The sequence below is a fragment of the Sparus aurata genome, chromosome 3 (genome assembly GCF_900880675.1).
Source record: "Sparus aurata chromosome 3, fSpaAur1.1, whole genome shotgun sequence".
Taxonomy (NCBI): Eukaryota; Metazoa; Chordata; class Actinopteri; order Spariformes; family Sparidae; genus Sparus; species Sparus aurata.
In genome coordinates, this window is record NC_044189.1 from 5292900 (window position 1) to 5318980 (window position 26081).

General features: G+C 40.5%; 1 pseudogene; it reads left to right on the forward strand.

Annotated features, from left to right (window-relative positions):
* The first annotated feature begins 379 nt into the window (after positions 1–379).
* LOC115578669 (major histocompatibility complex class I-related gene protein-like) lies at positions 380–25875 on the forward strand (annotated as a pseudogene).
* The last annotated feature ends 206 nt before the right edge of the window (positions 25876–26081 follow it).

Consider the following 26081-nt stretch of genomic DNA (forward strand, 5'->3'; position numbering starts at 1 on the left):
ACCAGCTAATTTCTATTCTGAGCTCACTCAGTGAATTCAGCTGATCTCATGCTACAACTGAAGGGTGGCGTAAAAAAGACAAAGTTCAGACACACACGTACATTAAATGTGTTAAGTTGTGCTTCATGAAGTTGAATTGCCATCAAATAAGGTTTAACACCTCTATTTATATCTATATACACCTCTATATATGAAACTTCATTATATGAGTACAAGAGCTTCAGTTTATTTTGAGTTTAGCAAAGACCAAAGACCACAGGAAAACCTGTTGAGGAACTTTTACTCCTGTCTAAACCTCTCATCCCCACTGGGGGGAGCTAAAGACACAGTGATGGAAGGAAGGAGGCGTGTTTATCCAAACAGAAAACACCTCCTCCCTTTATTCACACCGTGAAGATTCAACTCCACTGATTCAAGTCAGCTGTTGCGTGGATTAAATTTCCTTTTAATCAGAACATGAAGATCTTCATTCTCTTGCTTCTCTCGAGCCACTTTGCATTTTCAGGTAAGAGAACTTTCCTTGATTTACTTCCTGAAAGCAGTTTATGAAACACAGAACAGTTCAGCAGTAAACTAGTGACCTGAAGCTGGAGACTGCCTGTCTTTATATTTCAGATCAACCAGTCTGTCCAGCTCAGGGCTCAGATAATAGAATGAATTAGGACGTTGTTCTAAAGTTCCTAAATCACTTTGATTTGTGTTTAACTTTGGAACAAGCACAGATCAAAGTCTGTTGTCAGGAACATACTGTAGTCCTGAAGCCTGTATTACTGTGCTGTTACTGGAGGCTGTATGTTGTAAGTGTGGGGTGAAACATAGGAGACAGAGGACTTCAGACATCATACCAACATTTTACTACAGTTTAATATCTGTATATGTAGAATATGTCACAGCCACCACGACACTCTCTTACTTTCACTTTCTCTCCGTAGCCCCACTAATTACCCTCTGCCTTTCTCGCTCTTTTCAGCGGGGTAAAAATAAATTAAGTCATGATGCATTTGTAAAATTATCTAGAAAGTCAAACTCCATGTAAACAGCTGCCATGCAGTACACAGGCATCCGGCGTGTCCATCTTGTTAGGTGGTCCAGGAGCGTGCACAAATGGGGTGCTTGAGCCCCTGCCCTTTTTGCCTTGCAGGGGTGGTCTTGCATATGGGCAGTGTGGGCAGCCGCCCAGGGCGCCATTCAAGGAGGGGCGTCATGAGCGCCAGCAGAAAAAAAATTATATATATATTATTTTTGTTTCATTCATGTCCTCCAGTTTTTGTATTGCTAATTTACAGTCAAGTCAATAGCCTCTTTCACACTGCTGTTTGCATGCAGGGATCCTGCGCCAATTCTCCGCACCCTCCCCTGTGTGAAAGTTTCAGATGCGGAGAGGGGGGAAATTTGGCTCCGGCGCTGATCCGCCTCTGGAGGTAGTATCAGGGCCGCATTATTGGTGAGCCGTCCCAGTGTGAACGGATAAGCAGAGCGAGGGCGTGTCGGTCTGACAGTCTGATAACTACACAGGTCCTTCACTCAACTAAATACAGAGAAATTTCTTACAAAGCAACGTTACAGGACCGAACAAAAGTAACGTAGTAACTGTAACTGTCTTTGGCAACTTATATGAGGAAAACAAATGGACGGGGGGACAGGCTCACCTACTGGAGTGGGGGAGCAGGGGATTCATCTAATAGTGCACAACAAATGCAGTTAGTAGGGTAAAGTCAATCACATCACAAATTCCTTCCACATGAAGGACATTTCAGTCATGATAATATTGTGAATAAAAGCCCATAGTTTCACATATGTTTTGGGGGTTTGATTAAATAATGAAATATATTACAAAACGAGGTGAATTGAATTGGATTAGTCTTAACTCTTGGTTGACAGTGTTGGGAGGGGTCACGTGTTGATTCCCGAGTGTCAAACAAACAAATGGATAAGAAGACACAGACATCAGGTGCCCAGTTCTGGAAAAAGAGAAAAGAAAAGAGGAGAAACGAGCAAAAAATAAAGGTATGGAGCCATGTCAAATACTCTTCATAAGTGTGACCATGCATGTAATGAGATGAAATGATGTTAATTAGTATAAGGTAGGCTAACTCGTATGTTTGTTAGCCTCTTGCTACACTGTTGGCTATAATAGTAGATGACAACAGCATCCGTTTTCAGTCCAACTGACTAGCAAACATTATATCTTATTATTTTCACCCTAATAATGTGTATGTAACACAACATGACTATCTCACATATTGTTTGTTAAACATCACGTTAGGTCCTGTGCTGCTCAGTAAAGTGAATTATCAATTCTGTAAGCTAATTCAAAAGACGTATATTACACAGATATTTTGTGATGTAGCTTTTTGAGTCATTTGGAGTGTCATGTATATAATAAGCCATCAACCAAGGAGGTTGTGTTTTGTTTTCTATTCATTTGTTTCCTATTCTAAAAGTTTGATACATTATGCTTAATAACAGGTTTATTTAATTGTGCTATTCCTGCATTGATCATTTATGTTGTATTTTAATGTGAATGCAGGGGACTTTTTAAATATTTTGGAGCACCCTCTGCCACTAGCCAGGATGAGGAGCCATCTACCTCCGCAGCCACACACATCTCCACAAATGCTGTCTGATCCTGGGGATGAAGACCCATTTACCTCTACTTCTCCCCAGCAAAACTCATCGTCTCTTGAGGATGAGCCTCTGTGCACTGACCTGCTAACTGGCCTTCAGTTCTGACACAACTGGTTTCCAGGCATGCGCGTCGCCAGGCACTTTTTACCGGGGCTGTGCCCCCCTGTAAAATTCCTGATGAAGTTTCACAGTTGAGTCTATTTTTCGTCACAGACAGTTTATGATCACAGAATAATATCCGTACCCCTGCGCTATGAGGCGTCGAGAAGTAGTTGACAGCTCCTGTGACAGGTGAAAGCCCCGGAGCCCCCCTGCAGTAGATACTGAATGGAACGGGCGACACGTAGTGCGCGAAATTTAAATTCAAACACTGCTGCGGATCATAGATACAGATACACTGACATCGGGCAGCCTGGCGGGCGTCATGGACATCAGACAGTTCTTTAAAAAATGGGATCGAGACAAAGACGCAGCAGGGAGGAGGAGAAATATGAATGAGAGGGAGAGAGGTAGGTTTAGCTTTTTTTGCTCGTGCACTGAGACATATGTTAAAGGGAATCATTTAGGGAGAGAGCTCAGCTAATGAAGACTAGTTTATCCACAGGACGTTAACACACTGACCTACCGTATGTTGCTCTGTCGGCTGTGATCGGGCTGTTTTTAAATACTTAGAACAGAAGACATGCAGGTTCGATATTCAAATTAATTCATTAACACTCGAAAAAGAGTGGGAGTAAGATAACTTATTTAATCCCACCCCTGTTTCTCACCAATAATTTAACACAGTTTTTGAATACTTACTCCTGTCTTTTAACATCAAACCAGAACAGTGAACAAAACGGCCTATACCAGATTATAATAAAGTAGAGATTCGGCCAAAATTCTTGGCCGATACCGATTTACGGTTTTAAAGGAGGTCTGACCTGCCAAAACCGGTTTTTCCGATACCGATTTTCTATCTAAGAAATTATTATAATCATATAATAGACACCAAATGTGTTTGGCTTGAGTACCCTTTCCCAAATTTTATACAAGTGCCCCTCTCCCAGACAACATTTTGCTTATATAACTGCAATTAAAACCACAACTAGTGGTAGGCTATATGATGCTATCATAACCCCCCTTTTCAAGAATAAAACATCACAAATAAGAAATAGACTGAAAGTTTCAACAGTGCCTCCTGAGCAGATTTATTTTCAACACTGACCATAACATTCAGTCCAGTTTACAGGTCAATAACTAACTTACATTCAAACACGTCCCAGCAGTTGCCTGGTACAATGTAATTTATTGACTAACCCTCCAGTACCTCTGGGTACCCCCAGGGGTACTTGCACCCCCATTTGAGAAACACTGGAATAGTTGACTTTCAATGTCACATCACATTCAATATATTGCAGGCTTTCAACAACACCTCAACACAAGCAGCAGTTGATAAGACAAAAGAAAACTTTAACTCCATCTAAAAAAATAAAGTGCAATGAAATCTTTGTACTTGAAAATTAAAGCTGGTGCTCAAAGCAAATTGCACCACCTCTTTTAATATTTCAAAATAAAAAGTGCAGCATATAATATAGGATAAAACTAAAATATTAATACAAACAAAAGATAAAGTGCACTATATGTACTTGAAAATGAAAACTGGTTCTCAAAGTAAATTGCACCACATTTCAGGCCTTTGACCTCTCTTGACATCTCTAAATAAAAAAGTGCAACATAATATGGGATAAAAAAAAAAAACACTAATACAAACAGGTAGCTTTAGGTTGTGAACAAAGTACTCAGTCCCACTCTCAATGCAATCACTTAACCATCAATGGCAGGTTCTTCTTCACAAACAGAAGCATCTCTGCCTTCTCACCAGAAAGCCTGTTTCTTTTCTCATCTATGACATTACTAGCCTAGCTACACAAGCGCTCACTATCGACGCTTGTACATGGAGCAGAGAGGTAGGCTTGGGCAAGCGGGGCAAGTGCAGGGTAGTGTGTTTTGTTTTCGTGCCAGTATTTCAGTACATCATTTACAGTTTCATCTTCAGATCTCTTGATGGGCAACTCGGACAGGTAACGATGTAACTGCACAGATGAAGGGCTGCCCAGCAGTCGCTCTTCCTCATTGCTAGCACTCTCCTTCAGTATCTCATCATGCACCGAAAGCAGTAGACTTGCCCTTTTGGCTGCAGGTTCCTCAGAAGGCTGATCAGGTTTGGGTCTGCTGGCACTGGTGTCCACTGTGTCCAGCATGTTCAGAAGCACCCTTTTCACTTCATCCTTTACTTCTGCTGAGAAGTAGCAGGTTTTGTATCTGTATCAACAGACAAAAGGAATTTTATTTTATTATATAGCCACATTAGCCAGGCAATACATAAATGTTGTGCACTCTCAACAAAAAACACCTTTTTTTGTTTTAATTAATTGTATGTTTTGATAAACCCATGCAAACACATTAGCCTATAGCTTAGTAGCAAATGCTTATTCATTTAAGAATAGTAGTGGGCTAATAAACATTATTAGCAGTAAGTTATAACTTGCCTGGGATCCATAGCAGTGGCCACAGCGTACAGTGGATTCTTCTCGATGTCTGCAAACCTTCTCTGGACCGCTTCCAACAGCGTGGCTTTGGCAGTGCCCACACCACGGTCTGTGTCTGCTGCTCTCCCCAAAAGGCGCTTCAGTGCAGTGATTTCAGGGATGACAACTGCGGCGGTGGCTGACGAGGAGCTAATTGTCTTAGTGAGTTCCTCAAAAGGTTTAAGGATGCTCAACACATTCTCAATTAAACCCCACTGATTTGTGCTGAGTACGGCCGGGAGCTCGTGTTCTGTTGCGTATAAGCCCAGGGCACGTTTCTGTTCCAACAGCGACTGCAACATATAAAATGTGCTGTTCCACCTCGTGGGGACATCTTGTTGCAAGCGCTTCGTGGGTTGACCCAACTCCTCCTGGATAGCGTGGAGTTTTGAATAGGCTAGCGATGAATGTTTAAAGTGCGTGACTATTCTCCTGCCTGTTGCCACAGTGTCAGTGATAGTGCGTTGAGACTGCAGTCCCTCACTCACCGCTAACTGGAGTGTATGAGCCATACACGGGATACTGGGGAAGTTGCCATCATTCAGTGCTTTGGTCAAATTCCGAGCGTTGTCACGCAACACGACATGAACCCTCTTCTTGTCGATTTTCCACTCCGCCAACATTTTTTCAAATTTGGCTCTTAGATTGTCCGCGGTGTGGGACCCGGGGCATTCTTCACAGTGTAGAAGGACTTGATGTAGCTCAAATTCATCATCCAGCCACTGAGCAGTCAGGCTCAACATTGACATTAAGCTCACGTTAGAAGTCCAAATGTCCGTTGTGAAACTGACCGGGGATTTAGTGGCGTCCAGCAGTTTGTGTATATGGCTTGAAACGCTCTCAAACAACTCTGGCAGCGCTGTGTCAGAAAAGTACCGCCTACTTGGTAATTTGTACCGTGGACTCAGGTGTTTCATCAGATTTACGAAGCCTTTATCCTGCACTACGCTAAACGGCTGGTCGTCCAGTGCCATAAACTCCATTATTTTCCTAGTGGTGGCGTTGGAATTTCAGTGTTGATGTCGAACATAGGAGCCACGGTGGAGGGTTGTTGTGGTTGCTGCGGCTCTGGTGCATCCCTCCTCTTAGCAGCAGTGTCCTCCTTATATTTGCTAAACAAACCTGGATGTTTCTTTTCCAAGTGGCGTATTAAGTTTGTTGTTCCAAATGTCTTAGGCGTTGATCCTCCACGGCTTACTTTTGACTTGCAAGCACTACAAACAGCGTGTTTTGGGTCGTCCTGGGGCAAAGTGAAATAAGTCCAAATCAGCGACATGTTTTCTTCCTGAGTCTTGCTAGTTTTTAGCTGTTTTGCTCTGTGTGTGTTGAGCTGCTACGCACCGCGCATGCGGGTCAGTTTGATCGGCTGAATACCGGAAATTACGACAGTGACCGGCCGGTCACCGATTGGGGCCGATTGGATATAAAACCGGCTTTTTTAATCGGCGGCCGATTGATCGGTGCATCTCTATAATAAAGCGTTATCTAATTAACCAAATTGTGAGTGAAAATAGAAATAATGTACATTCATGGTAGTATTACCGCGATCAAACAGGAAAAATTCCTTATTGTGAGACTGTTAGAGTGAATGAGGCTAAGCCTAGGCAAAAGCAGTTTTTTATTTATATATTGTTGTATTTACAATGCTGTTACAGAGAATGAGGAGCAGGAGATGCAGGTGGACAGTCAAGTCAGAGTGAGGAAGTGGAGGAGAGAGACAGACGAGAGAGAGGCAAAAGACATGAGGGACCGTCACTTCATCACTGATGGAACAGATTTCACAGAAACAGATATATCTGTTGAGGAGGACACTGGTCAGACTCAGGGGGCAAGACGCAAGACTATTCAGATTCAGAATGTGGTTAGTGATGTCTCTGATTTGGGGCAGAAATGTGATGGTCCGAATCAGATAAAACTGTCTGAATATCCCCAGTAAAGGTTTGGGTTGAGAAACCGATCCTTCAGTGCCAACTGGTTTAGAGATTTTCCATGATTAGAATATTCTGTGAGTAAAGACGCCGCATGTTGCTTTTCTTGCAGAATGTTTGGGAAGAATATTAGGCATGATAATTTTGTCAGCACTGGTGTGTCTAATTGGAAAAAGGCATTGGACATTTTCAGAGAACATGAGAAAACACATGCCCATAGGAGCAGTATGATAGGATGTCATAGCTTCAAGTCCTGCACTTCCCATGGCAATGTAGCTGAACAGTTGCATTCAGCACACGAGGCGGAAATAAAAGAGAGACGTGAGTACTTGACACGCATTGTTGCCATCACAAAATATTTAGTGAAACAAGGCATTCCATTCCGTGGCCACAATGAAGTTATATCCAGCAACAATGCAGTCTTACACAGCCCCATCACACAGCACATATTTGTCACCTTCATCCCAAAATGAAATCATAGAGTGCTGTGCTGAGGTGTCAGTGTCTATAGCGAGTGAAATCAAACGCGCTGGAATGTTTGCAATTATGGTAGATGAAGCCAGAGATGGCAACAGAAAACAATTGGCCATATGTGTCTGCTTTGTAAATGAAAGAGGCATTAAAGAGAGTCCTCTGGCCCTGACAGAACTTAGAGAGTTTGATGCAGAAAACATAACATCAGCAATTGAAAATCAGCTGACACTCAGTGGCATCAACCTTGTCATGTGTGTTGCACAGTCATATGATGGGGCTTCGGTCATGAGTGGTGCTGTTGGAGGTGTGCAGGCAAAGTTTAGAGTTAATCATCCAGAGGCAATTTATGTCCATTGTTACGCCCATCAATTAAATCTAGTGCTCTGTCTATACCAGAGGCCAGTCAGTTGTTTAACATGCTGCAGTGTGTGTGTACACAACTTTCAATACATCAGTAGTAAACCATCATAAGTTCAAAAATGTTCAGACCAAGTTGGGCTTGCAACCAACTGAACTGGTGCAGCTGTCAAAAACACGCTGGTCATGCCAGCTGCGCTTTGTCAATGCAATGCTGGAAAACTTTCCTGCTGTTATCCAGTGCATCTCTAGCTTAAAGAACTGCACTGCAGTGGGACTGCATGTTAAACTCAGTCAGTTTTCAACTGTTTACATTGTAGGAACACCAGCCCTTATGTCTCCATCACGAGGCTTTGCTTCCTTTCCCCGTCCTCTGACCTCTAACCTCTCAACCACAAGACAAGACTATTTTAACAAACAAAGCATATCTGTTTGACTGAATATTTGCCTCTTCTCCCCCCTTCCAAAGAAGATAAACTCTTTCTTCCTCAGACCAAACGATGTCCAGTACGTGGCCTCTTCTCCCTATAGAAAGGACGATGTGTTGCTCTCTTGCTATAAACAGATCATCGGAGACCTTCTGTTACTACCTAACAACTAAAAACAATAGAATCCTCTCTCTCTCCACATCAGATGACAATCTTTGCTGCATTCCAATCCTATACTCATCCACCTTTCAATATGTTCTGAATAACTATTAACTACAATTTCATCTTCTTAATTTTAGCAGATTCCCTAATAGCCAAGAAAGTCATACAGTAGATATTTTCCATGTTATTGTCAAGCCCAAATGAAGTTGATTACTTAATGAATTTGGGGTTTGAAAGAAACCAGCCCCCACCTTTGCGATGGGCACAGACTTGCATATCATGATCCTCTTTGTGTGTAATGCTTGTGTTATTTACCAGTTAAATGTCTGATGTTTTCTTAAGATAGAACTACAAGGAATATGTATGGGTCAATGACAAATAAAGCTTCTGAAAAGGTATTTTTTAAAAGTATTTTCAATATAGATGTAATGCATATTTTTGAGTCCAGAACAATGTGTTGAACAAGTCTCATTTATTGGACAAGTTTTCTAACTGTTTTAACTCATTTTTTAACAGTATTTTTAACTTCACAATAAAAAAAATGTCAGGTGGCGCAACCAACTATTCATGAAAATATATATACATTCCTAATAGATCTTTTAAGATGAATTCTTTGGCAACTATCCCTTATGGTGTCTACACTAGGTAACACATTATTTTATCATTGTGTTTTTGTTTTTTTTTACAATAAGTTAAGATTTTTGCATTCCATAGGTCAGGTTTTAAGTATCCTTAACATCCAGTTTTGCATTTAAAGACAGGAAAATAAGTACACAAATACACAAATTCATATATATTTAGTATAATAACTACACACATTAAATTTAGTAAACCATTTGGTCACTTTAACCTATCATTTATTGTTTTAAATTGGTTGCACCACCTGACGAATATTGGTTGTACCACCTGACATAAGTTATGACTTGAAAAATGCTGGAAAAAAAAGCATTTTCAATTCAAATAGTAACATGTGTTTTAGTCATCAGTCTCTTTTTAAGGTTTCTTAAATAGAGACTTAAACCTAACCCATCAAAAACACTTTAGATAAGATTACATTTGATACAACACTACAACACCATAACACTATTTTAAATGGCAACAATGAAGTATCTTTTAACAAAATCGGAACATTTTCAAATGTTGGCTCAACATTGGTAGACAATATTTGATCTCAGTTTTGTGTATTGAAGTATTCCCAGTCAGAATTCATCAGCTGTGTGTGCCGTGAATTGAGAGGCTCTGGCTCTGCAATCACTTTGAGCACTTCAGCTGCGTAGAAAAAAATGATGTCAGCACGATGGGGCCAAGTGAATGCATTTTTTCCTGCCAGTTGCTGCATGCAGCTCACCTCAATCTCTTCCCCAACTACTTGAAGGACCTGCCCCACAAATGGCTGACCTTCGTAATTCACCATGACAAATTTTCCATTTAGATCACTGCTCTCATGCGCGCTCTCATGGGCGCTGGCCTAAGCACTGTCCCGTGCACTGGCTGTTTGGAGGTTGACCAGTATGGGATTGTGGCATTGGCAGATATTTGGTCTGCTACAGAAGCAGGAGATCTCTCTGTGCATCCCTGATTCAGTGGAGATTACTTAGTGCATCGCCAAAGTTCCCTTTACAGGAGGCACAACCTCAGGGACAGCTTCATCAAATCTTTTGATGTCTTCCTCAGTCACCCAGAAGAACTTGACATCAGATTTCCTCTCTGTTAGGAGGTTGTAAAAGTCTTCTGGGGTCTGGACATCTTTACCCCTTTGGACAGCAGAGTCAGCAGTGCGCTTCACTGCACCGCCAATTCCATCAGGGGCGCCTTTTCCATGGGACTTCTCTGAGAAGTTCCATATCACCTGCCGGAAGCCTGAGAGGAAGGGAATGGTGCTGCGCAAATAGAAATTCTTTCTATTGCGGTATTGGGTGACTGGACCATCACTCATCACATGTAGAATTGTAGGAGTTGGATTGCAATTCATCACATCCCTCAGCACTGGCTCCAAGTGGGCCCAAACAGCTCTCTCATCATGCCGAAGAGATGCGGAGATGGTTGCATAGGACTGTGAGCCTGCTGCTGTATAAGCCACACGTGTGGACTGTGGCCTGCTTCCGACTCCCTCCAAAATGAAAAGCCTGCACCTCACTATTAAGTTTGCAGGAGAAATTCTCTGAAAAGTCCATATGGAGGACAATTTCATCTTCTCTTAGGCTTTCTTTTAAAGCCCTGCACTCTTTGGCTTGGTGCAACCAGTTGTGGTGGTGTTTGGCTAGGCTGTCGAGCTTCTGATTGAAAAGCCTGTGGTAATGGAATTTCAACCTCATTATAACAGCATTTAGGGCAGACTCGATACATGCATGTCTTGTTGTCTGGACTGCATACAATAGAAGACAACAGCTGAGACATGCTGGTTGTTTTCAGGAAACCTTTCTGGTGCAGTTTTTCAGTCAAGAGTTTGACATTCTCATGGTCTAAGCACGCACATGTGCTCCTGTATGATAATTTTGGCTGCGTTACAAAAAAAGGACAATATCGGACAAACTGTCTTTAAGACAGCCTGTAAGAATTTTGCACTTCAGAATTATACTGCAGGTGGAGTTCAATGAGGGGTTTAACTAATACACGTCTCTGTTGTTTGTCTTTGTTTTTTGTGACTGTGTCCTTTCTCCCTGGCAGTAAGCGACTGTTCTCATCTCGACAGAGGAAGTCTACAACTCTTTTTTTTCTCTGGGTGGCCACTGGACTTGATCTGTCTCCTTCAGTAGATTTAGCCTTTTGCTTTTCTGGCTTCATTTTCTTTAATCTTTCTATTCGTTTTCTTCCTGTGCAACTTTGCTTTCTCTCTTTTCCATCTACTGCGTGCTTTTCTTTGTGGTATTGATGATGCATTAGGTGTATCTACACTGACAATATCATCCTTGTTGGGAGGGTTAGGTTCAAGCTCTGCTGGGGGTTCTATTGACTTTGGTGTGAAATTCAAGATTTCCTCCATGGCCTTTTCTCTGTCCCTGTGCTTTCTCTGATCTTGCCTCCACTGTAGCCTCATTTTTTTCTTTTCTTGCTTAGACAGTTGGCTGATGGGGGGCTTCACAATTTTCCCCTCTCTCTTCCTCCTCTGATAACTATAAAACACAAGAACTAATAAACTGACAAATTCCCATTTAAGAATCTGAAAGTTTTAATATAATAATGATGACTGTAAAATGAACTGTTGTGTTGTATCTGGATGCATTACCTCTCTTTTCTTTTTGCAAGATATGCTTCCCTTGCAGCTGGGTCATTGTTAATGCGCGCCCTGTGTCGTGCTGACTTTTCTTTAGTTGATAGTGGCATCTAAAATGTACAAATTATCATGTGAAATGTTTTAAAGTGTATAATATCTTTAAATTGAAAAGTAGTAAACATTTAAGAAGTGTCATGGATACACTTAGAGCTTTGAATAGCATCATATAGTGACATTCCTTGCAGTTGTGCCACCTGACTTACTGGTTGCACCACCTGACTATTGCAACTAATCTCGAATTAAACAGGCTTTTGTTTGGATGCTAGCATTAGCCTCTACCCTTGTCATGAAGTTCAAACAGACCACTTTTTAAAAAAACAAAGAGTTTTATGATAAAATAACAATTTTTAGTTTTACATTGGTTGTACCACCTGACATGGGAAGTGTACCAGCCTACATATCAGTTGAAAGTAGTTATTTTTATCAGTATTTGACAGAGATCTACAAACCTTTTGGCTTTGTCCCAAGGGCCCCTGGGTGTCCTCTGGCTGATGCAACATCCTGTTTACGGCTATTGTCTCTTCACTTCAAAATAAAAGTCCAATGTTTATGGTTGCACCACCCTGACATTTAGGGAATGTAAATTGATGGACAAAAGTTTTGCAGTTATTTTAACAGCTTTAAAACTATTGATATAAGAAAAAATATCATTATCCAAAAGACTTCCAACATAAAATAATGCCAGAGTATTTTATTTTGAATTTATCATTATTAAAATAACATTTTTAATAGTTTTCTTAGTCTGCTCACTTGCTCGGACAGTTGCACCACCTGACATCTTAGAGGTTTGAGTAGCCAAAACATAAAATAATATAATTATTTGAATTTACTGAAAAATGTATGAAAATAAATAGGATTTATAGAATAAAGTGATAGATGTCATGAATGGATTAAATTATGTTTTTTATTAAATAATGGACTCGGACCCAAAAATATGCATGTCATGTCATTGACCCGTATAAGTCCTTGGTCCTACTGTGTATTGTATGCTTTATGGTTTATGTTATATACTATTGTTTTATGCCTTAATCATGTTTTTAATTCTTTCATTCTTGGATCATAACCATGTTACATCTTTTAACGAAGACAAAAATTCGACTTTTAAGATGGTAAAGTTTTTGGGAGGTTAAAACACGATTTCGAAACATTAAAGCAATAGTTTAGTTAGATTAAAGTGTTGTGGGTCTAAAATCCAAACACAGAAGGAGTATTGTCAGCCAGCCCCACCCCTGTTCTCGGTGTGTCTGCTGCAGCTCTCACTTTCGGGTCCTGACTTCGGTCAGGACTTTGAGACTTCTCTCTTCTCTTCTCTCTTCTCTGCTCACTCGCTCACTCTCAACTCCTTTTTGGGTCCTGACTTCGGTCATGACTTGGAGTCTTCTTCTCCGGGCTCTCTTGCCCCCCTGTTTCTTCTCCTGACTTCTTCTCCTTCTCTCTTCTCTTCTCTTCACTTTTTTATTTTTCATTTATTTTTAAAGTAATCTTTACTTTTATTTTTGCAACAAGCTCTAAGAAAGCGAATTGAATAACTACTTTAAGTGCTCTACTTTTATCCAAGTCTTTAATAGAACAAATTATTTTCTTTTTGATTTTTGATTTGATTTTAATATAACTTTAAAGTATCACCGCCTGATCCAGAAGAAGTTGAATTAGTGAAAGGATCAGAACTTGGGAACCACCTTAAAACATCAAGAAAAAGTCTTTTTCAAGACTGTGATCATCTGATGAAGAACGTTGCAGTCCATCGTCTGCCTCAGAAGCCGTGCAAGGAGTCTCCACAAAAGAGACTTTGTGTGTTCCCAGCCGAGATCAACTCTGCCCCCAGCGCTCCCAAGGCGGAATCCCCGCTGGGCCTCCGGACCAAGAGTCCCTCAACAGAGTACCGGCCTTCCCTCTGGCTACTGGACCGACGCGCCGTGCCGTGGTCCAACCCAGAACTCTCAAAGAGACCAAGCTTCAGTGCCTCCTGACTCCCAGTCAAAACAGGCTGAACGTCTTCATACAGCTGGATCCACACACGTGAGAATGAGTGGTGTCTAAAGTTCTGACTTCTGTCTTATAAACTTAGGAAAGTTGAGGTTAGGGTCTCGTTAGTAAAAAAGTTAAAAGATTACTCCCGTTATACTTAATATATAAAAACCCGACCCTTTAACTTTACCATCTGCCGACGGTCACATAATTTATTTATTTCTTATTACAGTCTTTACCTTTTCTGTTATCTGTTGTTCGTCTTAAAATTGTCAGTTCATTTATGTTACTCCAAATTATTTAGTCAATAAATATATATAATCATTTGTTTTTGTCTGGAACTTAATTTTGATGTGGAGAATCGATGAATACGTGCAAAGAATTCACTGCTTCAGAATATTGAGATTGAATAAATTGATTTGAAATTGATACTCTAGCTGTCCAAGTCAAACTTGTACAGTTAGATGTTTGGAATAGTTCCCTCCAGCCTATTTCAGTAAATCAAACAATGGAGGTGGTGCCCCTTCTACGAGTGTAAAATTAATCACCAGTGATTAATGACCTTGATTATCAAGCAGTGATAGTCCCCTACATTTAGACCTATGGTGCCGTCCATGGGAGGCCCGCATAGTCTACCTACCTGTCCTACAAATTCGTGGTGCCCCGTGTGAGGCCACCCCAAAACCACGGTTCTCTGCATTAAATTAACTACAGACAAACATCAGTTGCAATAATCAAAATCCAAGCTGTTTTAATATCGTCTGACTGTCCACCGAGTGATTAGTGTGATACTTAACTTTATATTATTGACTGCATACACCTTGAATTGTGCATGAACATAAAATTTCGCTGAGCTTTAACAGTTGCTTAAGATAAAACTAATGTGTACAAATGCTGCTTTGTAACAAGATTTATGAGTGATAAGAGAGATTTCCAGCATCGCTTACGTTGAAAGTAATGTACCCAGATTCTGCGTTGTAACCAGATCTGTGAATTGAAAGACCGTTTAGATTCCACCGCGCGTTATTCTTTTGTCCGGATGCTGCGTGTTCCAGATTCGTGACCTGATTTGCATGCACAAGTGTCACCGTACACTTGACTTTTAGCCGGTTGGGCGGAGTCGGTGGCTGCGCGACAACAGCATCGATAAACCGTTCCTGTAGTTACACTGCCACCTGCTGCGCGTTCGACAGGGGTGTGTAGTGAGCACAGACCCTTGCGTGTTCTGATTTAGAGTAGCTAACTAAACAGAAGACAGCTGTGTTTAACAGTGAGAGGTTGTTCGTTAAGGTACTACTCCGTGTAGTGTAGTACCAAGATCGGTTGCCGTGGCAACAATTCTGTCAAAAGGGACAGTGTGTTTAGACCGTGAAAAAGGGGCGAAGAAATCCTCCTATCGGTCTAAATCGTGAAATCCGAATTTGTAAAATTAATCACCAGTGATTAATGACCTTGATTATCAAGCAGTGATAGTCCCCTACATTTAGACCTATGGTGCCGTCCATGGGAGGCCCGCATAGCCTACCTACCTGTCCTACAACATGCTTGTGGTGTTTAAGGTGTTGTTGTCTGTTAGTGATATCCTTCAGAAATACCTGCAAAGTGAGTCAGTAGATCTGGCAAGGGCTGCTGAGTTTAAGGCAGCTGTGTGTGATACTCTGAGACAGATGCGCACTGATGAGAAGGCTGCTGAACTGTATGATAACATGAAGACCTTCTGTGCAGCAAACCAGATTCCTGAACCATGTGGCACTTCCAGACAGAGGCAGAAGCAGAAACGCATGGAAGATTATGTAGTGGAGTCTAGCTTTGGAGCAGTAAGTGACCTCAGTGATTCAGAAAAGTTAAAGAAAAACTGTTTCTTCCTTGTCTAGACAGAATGGTTGCAGATATGAACCAGCGCTTCTCATCTGTAAACATCCAAATTCTAGAGGGTGTTCTGGCATGTGATCCAAAGTCAGACAACTTTCTCTGTGAGGAGCGCCTCTCTGGCCTGGCAGGTCCTTACAAGGTTGAGCTGAAATCAGAGAAGGTTCTTGTGGCAAAAAACTCTAAACTCTAAAAATCTAAACTTCCATAGAGAGACGCTCCAATTAAATGACATTCAGTCAGTTTACACAGCACTAGATCCAGTAATGTTTCCATCCATTACTCAAATCTTTCAGCTTGCTCTCACAATACCCATCAATAGCTTTAGCTGTGAGAGAACATTCAGCGTTTTGAGGCGGCTACATACGTGGCTAAGGTCAACAATGACGCAAGATAGGCTGCAGCACCTGACGCTTGGCTGTTGAGAGAGATCAGCTTAACCATGTTAGTCACAGTCAAGTCATTGACTGTAAAGCTGCAGCTCTAGCAACGCCCCTGTTTCCAGGGGACCAAATCAGGTACCATCTGACTTTGTATTCCCTAGAAACGACAGTGACGGAAGAAGTTGCCACCATCAATACTTCAGAAAGTCATTGGTTAGTGGGGAAAAAATATCTAGAAGTTGGTTGGTATTCATTTTGTGCTTCTTGTACAAAGTGTAGTAAAATTATTATACTCTCTTAAGTGCGTTATTGTACTTGTGTGATGAAGGATTTGATTTCACTATTTTATTTTTATTTCATTCTATTATACTAGTTATTTTGATTGTTGGTACCTATTTGTATTTATGATTGTATATATGTTTTATTGTAGCCGTTACTGTGTATGTTTGGCCAAATTTCCAACAATGACTTTATTAAATGATTTTTTTTTAGGTTGTGTCTGTGTCGGCTGTTTATCTTTCCACAAATCTTCAACTTCTTCCAGATATGTTGTTCCTACTAACAGTCACAGTAGTAATTTCTTGGTTTTGTCACAATTTTGGATGTGTAGCCTGTATTTCTAGTTTACAATTGCCCTCCAATAAATAGCCTAATAATAAACCAGTGTTTCTCAGTATTATGATAATATGAATAAACTCATGTTGACAATAATTTGTTGACACTAAAGAAAATCACGCAAAGTTGTTCTTTGTTTTTTATCGAGTACAAGAAAAAGAAAAGCTTCTTCATGATGAGGCAGTTATAGAAGATGATCAACTCTATTGCCCTGTGACAGGATCAGAACAACTGTCATAAACAGTAGAGGACTGAAAAACAACAGTCAATGAGAGACTTTATTGAAAGTCTTTGCACAATAGCAAACATACAGTATGAAAAGACAAACCACAGTTCATTTTATAACTTTCAGATTCCGTGAGTGTCTTCTGTCAGTAAACTCACTTCATTTCACCAACACATGTTGGTGGTGGTCTCTGGTTTGTGACCTCTGTGTGTCATTGATAAAATGTCCTCAAAATCACATTAATGCTAGAACTGGATAACAAAATGAAGTTTCACAGTATATTCAACTTAATACCTTTATAACAATATTGCAACAATATTTAAAAACAATAAACACAATGAGATTTCTGATCAATAATCATCAGTAATGTGGATATAATGACGACGTGGGTAAAGACAAGTATTAAAACAAGTACAACAGTCTGGTAAGTTCAGAAAATGGCATCAAGTAATGTCGCCTTTAAAACCAGGAAAAGACAACACTTATATCATGATATAATATCAATAGTCTAAGATGACATATAGTCTCTTTTCATAGTAACAGTATGATATCAATATATTGCAGCTATAAAGGATGCTCACGTTCATATTAGAAGGGGGTCCTGATAGTTAAAGTAATTTGAGTGTAACTTTTCTTTAAAGTCTGTCCAAACACCAAAATGCTTCTCAGTAGTTGGTGGGCCGTACTGTAACCCTGTAATGATAGAATAGGTAATAAATGAGTTAGATAAGAAGATTCATGCTGTAGATGGCAGGCCTTAACCTAAAGTGTTATCATGGCATCATATTTATCAGGAGTGAGATGATGATGATGTGTGTTACGGCCGTCGCCGAGCTCTGCCTCCATTTTGTGTGTGTGTGTGTGCCTGCCTGCCTATCGGTGTTATTTCAGGATGCTAGTGCTCCTCCCCCTTCTTGGCCTGAGGGATTCTGAGTGGAGCGGCACCTGTATCGGCGCACCAATCTGGATGGAGCAATTCGCGGAAGTGGCTACAAATGTCTGGCCAGCATGGCAGTCAGGGTGGCTGTGATCTCCATTGAGCAGCACGCCACTGTGTCTCTCGAAACTGTACAGACTTTGACTTGATTGTGAATGTTGCGGCATAGATGTGTTTTTGCTTGTCACTAGGAGGTTGTGTGTCTGCTTGTGTGTGTGTCACTGGGGCTGAATGATTGCCTGATGAATGCCACCTATGTCTGACTGGGAATTTGTTTGCTTGATGTTGAGAGAGGAGAAGCAGGGTGCTTATATTTCTGTTGAGCGCTAAGCTTTTTTTACCATAACATGGACCATTTCTGCAAGTCCATCCACAAAAATGTATGCATGAGTACTTTTCATTGAAAGGGTAAAATAAACACCCACAAACTGCAATAACGGCTTCCTGTTTCTCCTTGGATTAAGCGCATCTGACAGAAACCTGTATTCTCCTCTCAGTGACTTATTGGATTTCGAATGGTCACGATAAAGTGAATGAAACACTCATTAATTGTCTGCAGACTGGGCCAGGCACAGTTAGATTATAGTACTGACCGCACACACCTGTAGTTTACTCGTTGTTAGATCCACTAGGTGGAGGGGTGCTGTTCCGACTGTTTTTGGTTTTAAGTGGATAGGGAAGTAGGTAAGGTTTTATTTTCATTTTGGTTAACAACAGTAGCTCAGTTTAGGAGTCCTCTTTTGGTTATATTTGGTTTTTGATTTAACAGCACTCGCAGGCCCTCAATCCTCCGCTTATTGTTTGTGTTCTTTGTGACAATTCCGCTGCTGGCAATTAAATAACTTTAATTTACCAATTACATCTGTTTTATGTTGCTTCCCTTTCCCCTATCAAGCTGGGTCGTAACAATCTGTGTATTTATACTGAATGTATGATTCTCTTCTGTCCTGCAGTGAAACACTCCCTGAAGTATATCTACACTGCATCTTCTGGACTCCCAGACTTCCCGGAGTTTGTTGCAGCTGCAGTGGTTGATGAAAATCTCTTGGTTTACTGTGACTGCAGCAAAAAGATACTCCAACCAAAATATGACTGGGTGAAAAAAGTATTCGAAGATGATCCTCAACACTTGGAGCATTACAAAGAATCATGTTATGAGGGGCAGCAAACTTTTTTCAAAGCCACAATCAATAGTTTAAAACAGCGCTTCAACCAAAGTGAAGGTACAGTATGTACTATGTTATATTTCACCTTTTACTTCATGAACTGTTCCTTCAAACTATGAAAATAATTTGTAAAGATATGTATCAGAAATATTTGGAATTGATTTTATCAGCCTCCCTGGGCTGAAAGAAAGTTTCCATCATGCACAGTGAAAAAGACTGAAAACTTTGACTAATACTGCTTCAGGGGATACGTGGTGTGCACATTTACACAAAGGGATCAGAAATCCTTTAAATCGTTTATTTGTCAGACCTAGGCTAGAAGGAGGACTCAGAAGCAGAGCGAGAACAGTATAACCAAGCTTTTATTCCTATGGTCATGGGCTGGAGGTACACAAAGTAAATACAGAACAACAATACATAATGATTGTGAATCTAAATACACTCCATGAGCCATATTTACGGGGTTAAACTTCTCACAGGAGAGGAAGTAGGAATCAAACAACTCCAAATAATACATCACAGTCTGGTGTGAAGGCAGATACACATCATGATTACTGGCTGCATTTAAACATCACTTAAAAGACATAAACAATATGTCATCTGGATGCATGTACCTATAACTTAAAGAATACAACAACAATGTATCAGGAACAAATTGGCAGAATAAGTTGAAACAAACTAACATGTGGCAGCTTGGTCTCACACAGAGACACATACAGGACACACCCAGCATATATGTCCTCCTCTTACTAAACTCCTTCCTGCACACAGGTAGGTGAATCTCTTCTCCAGTCAAAGCCTCACAGAACTGACGCTCAACTTGACATTTTTTAACACACAGAATATAACTATTATAGTACAAAACTAGAGAAAACTGTTTTTGTGTTAGTCCCCGCTGTAATAGTTTGGACTCAAACCAGCAACGCTGCATCACTGTTCATTGTTGGCATGTTAAACCTTAAAGTGATGAGGTGAGGTGTTTCTTCTTCTCTGTCTCTGTCTCAGGTGTTCACATTTTACAGAGGATAAGTGGCTGTGAGTGGGATAATGAGACCGGAGAGGTTATTGGTTTTAATCAATATGGTTATGATGGAGAAGACTTCATATCAATCGACCTGAAGACAGAGACATGGATCGCTCCAAAACAACAGGCTGTCAGCACCAAACTGAGATGGGATGCTGACAAAGCTAGAATTAAATTGATTGAAGATATCCTCACAGTGATTTTCCCTGAGAGGCTGAAGAAGTATGTGGACTATGGGAGGAGCTCTCTGCTGAGAACAGGTAGAATCACCTGACCTGATGTAGTTTAATGGACACAATCACGTTCATACAGTCTGCTCAGACTGAACTGCTGATGGGTTTATTTTTTATAGCTGTAAGATTTGATGTCCTCCTAACCAATCAGTAGACACTGACATGTTCAATCGATGCTCAGACTGAGATAGTCATTGTACACTTAGCATGAGTTAAGTAAGTTTGCTGTCTCATTGTTTCAAACTAGAAATAGTTTCATTGATCTCTCTCCAGAGCTTCCCTCAGTGTCTCTCCTCCAGAAGACTCCCTCCTCTCCAGTCAGCTGCCTCGCTACAGGTTTCTACCCTCACAGAGCCTCACTCGTCTGGAGGAAAGATGGAGAGGAGCTTCATGAGGAGGTGGACCACAGAGAGATCCTCCCCAACCACGATGGAAACTTCTAGATGAGTGTTGACCTGAAACTTTCATCAGTCACACCTGAAGACTGGACGAGGTACGACTGTGTGTTTCAGCTCTCTGGTGTGAAGGAGGACATCATCACCAAACTGGAGAAAGATCGGATCAGAACCAACGAAGGTAAGAGTGAGATCAGAGGGTGCTGAAGGGGAGTGCATGGGAACAACAAAAAAAGTAAACTCTTATTGTATTCAACAGTGAAGTCCAGTAACATGACCGTCCTCGTCACTGCTGCAGTGGTTGTTCTTGCTCTCATTCTCATCGGTGCTGCTGGATTCATTCTTTACAAAAAGAAGAAAGGTGAGAGGAAAAGATTTCAGTACAACTCAAAGAGAGAAGTGAATAGAAAGTAAATACAGAGTATGAACAAATACTCAGTCTGAGTGAGTAGAAGAGAGGAATAAAGTGACTAAAGATAATCTGGCATTTACAATTGTGACCGAAATTATTTGTCTTGTTTTGATTTCAGCCATCAGCCCTCCATCTTGTAAGTAAAACTTACTTTGGTTCCATTTCAGCTGATCTGACTCACACTTCATGTTTTAGATTAAAACATGTTTCACATTATTGTGCAGATTAACCTTTTCAACACTGTTTCCTGTATTTATTGTTCATAAAGTTCAATCCAGGATGTTTGTTTCTGACCTGCAGCTCCTGACAACAGCACAGAGCTCTCTGAACTGAAACATAAATAAATAAGATATACTTAAAATGTCTTTCAGGTAATGTTACCATTTACACACAGGTTAAAATACTTAACACAAAGAGCACTGGCAGCACATGGACACATAGTGACATAGGTAGAGCACAAACAAAAGGCTAGCACAAACCTGAGCTATGTCTTGTTTTCCCCCTGTATGAGAGGGAGAGTACACCACAACAGGTGCTGCAGCCAAGTCAAAGGGCTCTCCACTGAGACAAGCAGCACCTTATCACTTCTTGATTGACAGCCGGTCACATGACCACAGGCAATCAACTGGTCATGTGACCATGTGTCTGTGGCAATTATCACACTATCCCCACACAAGTATTTTAGGATTGGATCCACATGTACTCCCAAATGGATTACTAACCCCGCTCCTCGCACAACATTTGCCAAATATTTTTGTTTTGGCGATTCATTTACCTTGTACACAACCTTTTGCCCTACAGCAGGAAGCACCAGCTCCGGTGCAGCAAAAAAATAAAAAGTACGACTTGAAATTCAAACTTTCTGTCGTAAAATATGCAGAGGAAAACTCTGGAGAAGCAGCCGCTAGACATTTCTCTGTCGACCCAAATAAAGTGAGAGATTGGCGTAAAAATCAAGCTGAGCTTCAGCGTCTGTCCAAGCAGGACAGCAACAGGGCCAGGCTGCCTGCTGGAGGGAGGAGGACAGCTAGCGAGGAGCTTGAGATAAACATGCGGGGATGAGTTATCAGCAAACGGAAGTTTCCCGCAAAATGATCAGGGCGATGGCGGAACAAATGTACGCCACCGTGAGTGTAGCAGCGATGAGGAGTTTCCTCCGCCGCAACAACTTCACTTGCAGAAGGATGCCAGAGAATTCACCGAGAAGCTGGTGAAGTTTGTGACATTTTCATCCCGGACATTTGTGAGGAGGGAATTAAACACCTGTCCCAAATTGCCGCCTGGTCTGTTAGGTGGCTGACAAAAATGAATGCCCCGGCCATTATTTGGTATTTTACGGTGGGTGCTAATTTCCACTTCTGCTAGCTAGGCTAACTAAAGTCAGTTCAGAGTCAACAAACTTACCCGAAATAAAATGATCATTGTACAGCCTGGAGTGTTCTGTCGGCGTCCAGTGAATCCTTCTAATTGCAGCTATCCACTTCTGTCTCCTTTCTGTGTTCTTGGGAATGTTATAAAATATGTGTCCATCTTTGTTTGACTTGCTGTTATTACAGCCTGCAGAACAGCAGATAGACGGCATTGTTTACATTAGACTACCGCAGCTCAAGATGGCGCTGTGACTCATGTGTGACGTCACATGAAACGCATGACTAAGTAACGTTATATAAAAAGGACTTATTGTAAAGGTGGGAATGTTCTATGTTCTATGACTCTGATTGGCTGTTTTATTGATAGTGTGACCAGACTGTAGTAACTCTAACTTAACAACTTGTGTGTTGATCTGTTTATAGAAAACATGTATAGCCATTAGCTCGAGGTGTTCGGGCGTTGGGCGGCCTTTTTTAACAATGTCCATCTTTTCATTAAAAGGTCGTCTTGAAAAGGACACTGACAATAAATCTGCACCAATATCATCTCCACCTGCTGGACTTTTAGACAAGTGCTAATCTTGGCATCTCCATGTAGTGATCTTGCACTGTATTTTATTTCATGTACTGATCTTTGTCTATCTGTGTTGTAATTGCTGTCTCCATTGCTATTTATTATCTTATGTGTTGTGTCGGTGGTTGTGTATTGATACCTGGCTGCAACTTAATTTCCCCCTGTAGGATAATAAACTTTGACTTGACATGACTTGACTTGGTATCAATATCTTCTCTACCTGTTGCCATTTTCAACGTCGGCTATCAATCACAACTCATTAGTTAAGCTAGGTCTCACGTGACTGAGCATTGAGCAACCTGTGAGGAGGTCATAAGATACGTTCAGAAAGAAAGAGAAACAAACTGAGACTGAGAGACTCAGAGTGAGATACATGTTGAAACATGTTTATTCACAGCAGTGATTTGAGCTGGTGGTTAACAAAAACTAAGTGTACAAGCAACATACAACAATAATAGAAATGACTTAAACACAGAGGAACCCTGAGAGAAAATGATTAAATGTTACTATGTAATACTATAATAATCAATATCATCTGTTTCTGTGTGATTCCTGACTGTTTGCTGCTCATCCTTCACTAACATCTACATGGTAATACTTAGAAATCTGTCTGCTTCATCTTTATCAATGTTAATTAATATTGTTAATTGGTATCAGCAAGTTATATGATTGACAGAAACCAAGCAACCCAAAACTTGTAGCCTGTTCCTGATAGGTGCATAGAAATATGTGATGTCACATGTTTTTCCCCCATTAGAGCTCTGCCCACTTCAAACATGCAGCACGTGATTCTGGAGAAACATAGTTGATTGTTGAGTCTCATTCCCAGGTCATCAAATACCAGAGCTTTGGGTCGGGCAGCTGTGAAACTCTCAGCCTCTATTTCATACATGTCTTTGCTGCCATCTAACGGCTGTTTAGTGGTATTATATACAGTATTACAAACAGGGCTGTGACACTTGTATTGTGGAGCCTGATTCCTTTTCAAGTGGATAAAATAAATATCTCACACACACTGGGTACATTAAGGAATCCAGGTTTGACTGGTTCTGTCCAAACTGAAACCTTTGTAGAATATATGTGCTCTGTGGTATTTCTGTCTACTTTGGTTCAGTTGAAGTCGAGGAGCTGCTGAATGATTTCAGTGGCATCTCTGTGCAAAGGATCATTGTTATCATGGTGTTATCTACTGTCTGATGTAGAATAAGTTATAGGTGGTGATACAAATGTACATGGAGACACATTCTCTGAGATCTTAACTATCCACTGAGACCAAGATCATGTAAATTCACCTGCATTTTTACGAGGTACGACTGTGTGTTTCAGCTCCCTGGTGTGAAGGAGGACATCATCACCAAACTGGAGAAAGATCAGATCAGAACCAACAAAGGTAAGAGAGAAAGGTGAGATCATCTTAAAAAAATATTGATTATAAATAAATCAACTGTTTTAATTTGTCCTAACTTGCTTCATCGGCATCAGTCTTAATTGATTGTATTCAACAGTGAAGCCCATTAACATGACCGTCCTCGTCACTGCTGCAGTGGTTGTTCTTGCTCTCATTCTCATTGTTGCTGCTGGATTCATCGTTTACAAAAAGAAGAAAGGTGAGAGAGAAAAAGGAAAGATTTAACTACTTTGATTTCAGTCTTTCAGTTGATTTATTTTATTCAGGTTGCAAAATGAAAACAAGTATCAGAGAAAGTAAACACAGTCAGCACTAAACAGACTGAGATACTCAGTCTGAGTGAGTAGAAGAGAGGAATAAAGTGACTAAAGATAATCTGGCATTTACAACTGTGACTGAAATTATTTGTCTTGTTTTGATTTCAGCCATCAGCCCTCCATCTTGTAAGTAAAACTTACTTTGGTTCTATTTCAGCTGATCTGACTCACACTTCATGTTTTAGATTAAAACATGTTTCACATTATTGTGCAGATTAACCTTTTCAACACTGTTTCCTGTATTTATTGTTTATAAAAGTTCAATCCAGGATGTTTGTTTCTGACCTGCAGCTCCTGACAACAGCACAGAGCTCTCTGAGCAGCTGAATCCAGAGACCTGAATGACAAACACACTCAGTGACTCTCCTGGTGAAACTTGATGTAGCTTTGATGAACTAAAAGACAGTAAAGGAGTAAAAAATGGCTTCTTGCTATGTAAGTAACATTAGATAAAAAGGACTGATTGAAAAGGTGGGACTGTTCTATGTTCTATGACTCTGATTGGTTGTTTTATTGATTGTTGTTTTCTTTCTAATTCATACTCAAAACAATCAGGTGACAGCGTGTGACCACACTTTAGTTACAGACTATTCTAACTCTAACGTTACAACTTGTGCATTGATCAGTTTATAGAAAACAAGTATAGTAATTTTGAAGTAAGACATTAAGCGGTGGTGATGTGTAAGTCATGTGAGCGTTTGCGTTTTACTAAGCAAGATTCAATTTACACTTCAAAAGTTGTGTGTGTTCATCTGTGAAGATTATTTTAACGAACAAAACATGTAAGAATCATAAACTTGTGTTTGTGTTTTTATTTTCTGCTATTTTCTAAAATCCATTTAAAAATCTCATAGACTTCTTGTGGAGGGAACCAGGGCGATGCTAACTTCAGGGTTAGCCTCAAAAACATGTTATTGCTGCACCTCTATAGATCGAGAATATGGAGTTTGGTCTATCATGGAGCCAGTGTGTCTCTCGTATGAGCGGTGAGCAGAGTGGGAGATGTATATCAACACATTTACAACTATGAACTTATGAGACTAAACATGTAAATTCCTTTACACTGATGAACATGAATGAATGTTAATCTCAAATGTGTTGTTCTTTGTTTTTGTGCTGATGTTTGTCTTTTCAATGAAATCCTCACATTTTAACAAGTTTGGTCCACATGCTCATTTGTGACGACACTTCAATATATTACCTGAACATTCAGTATTCTCACAGAGGATTTGAATGAGGAGATTGATATCAATGTGAACTCTGAGCAGAGTTAGCTCCCAGACAAGGTTAGCTTAGCTTAGTATGAACACATGAGCTTAACATGAGCTGACGGTTTACACAAATTAAATGTACAAGTAACATA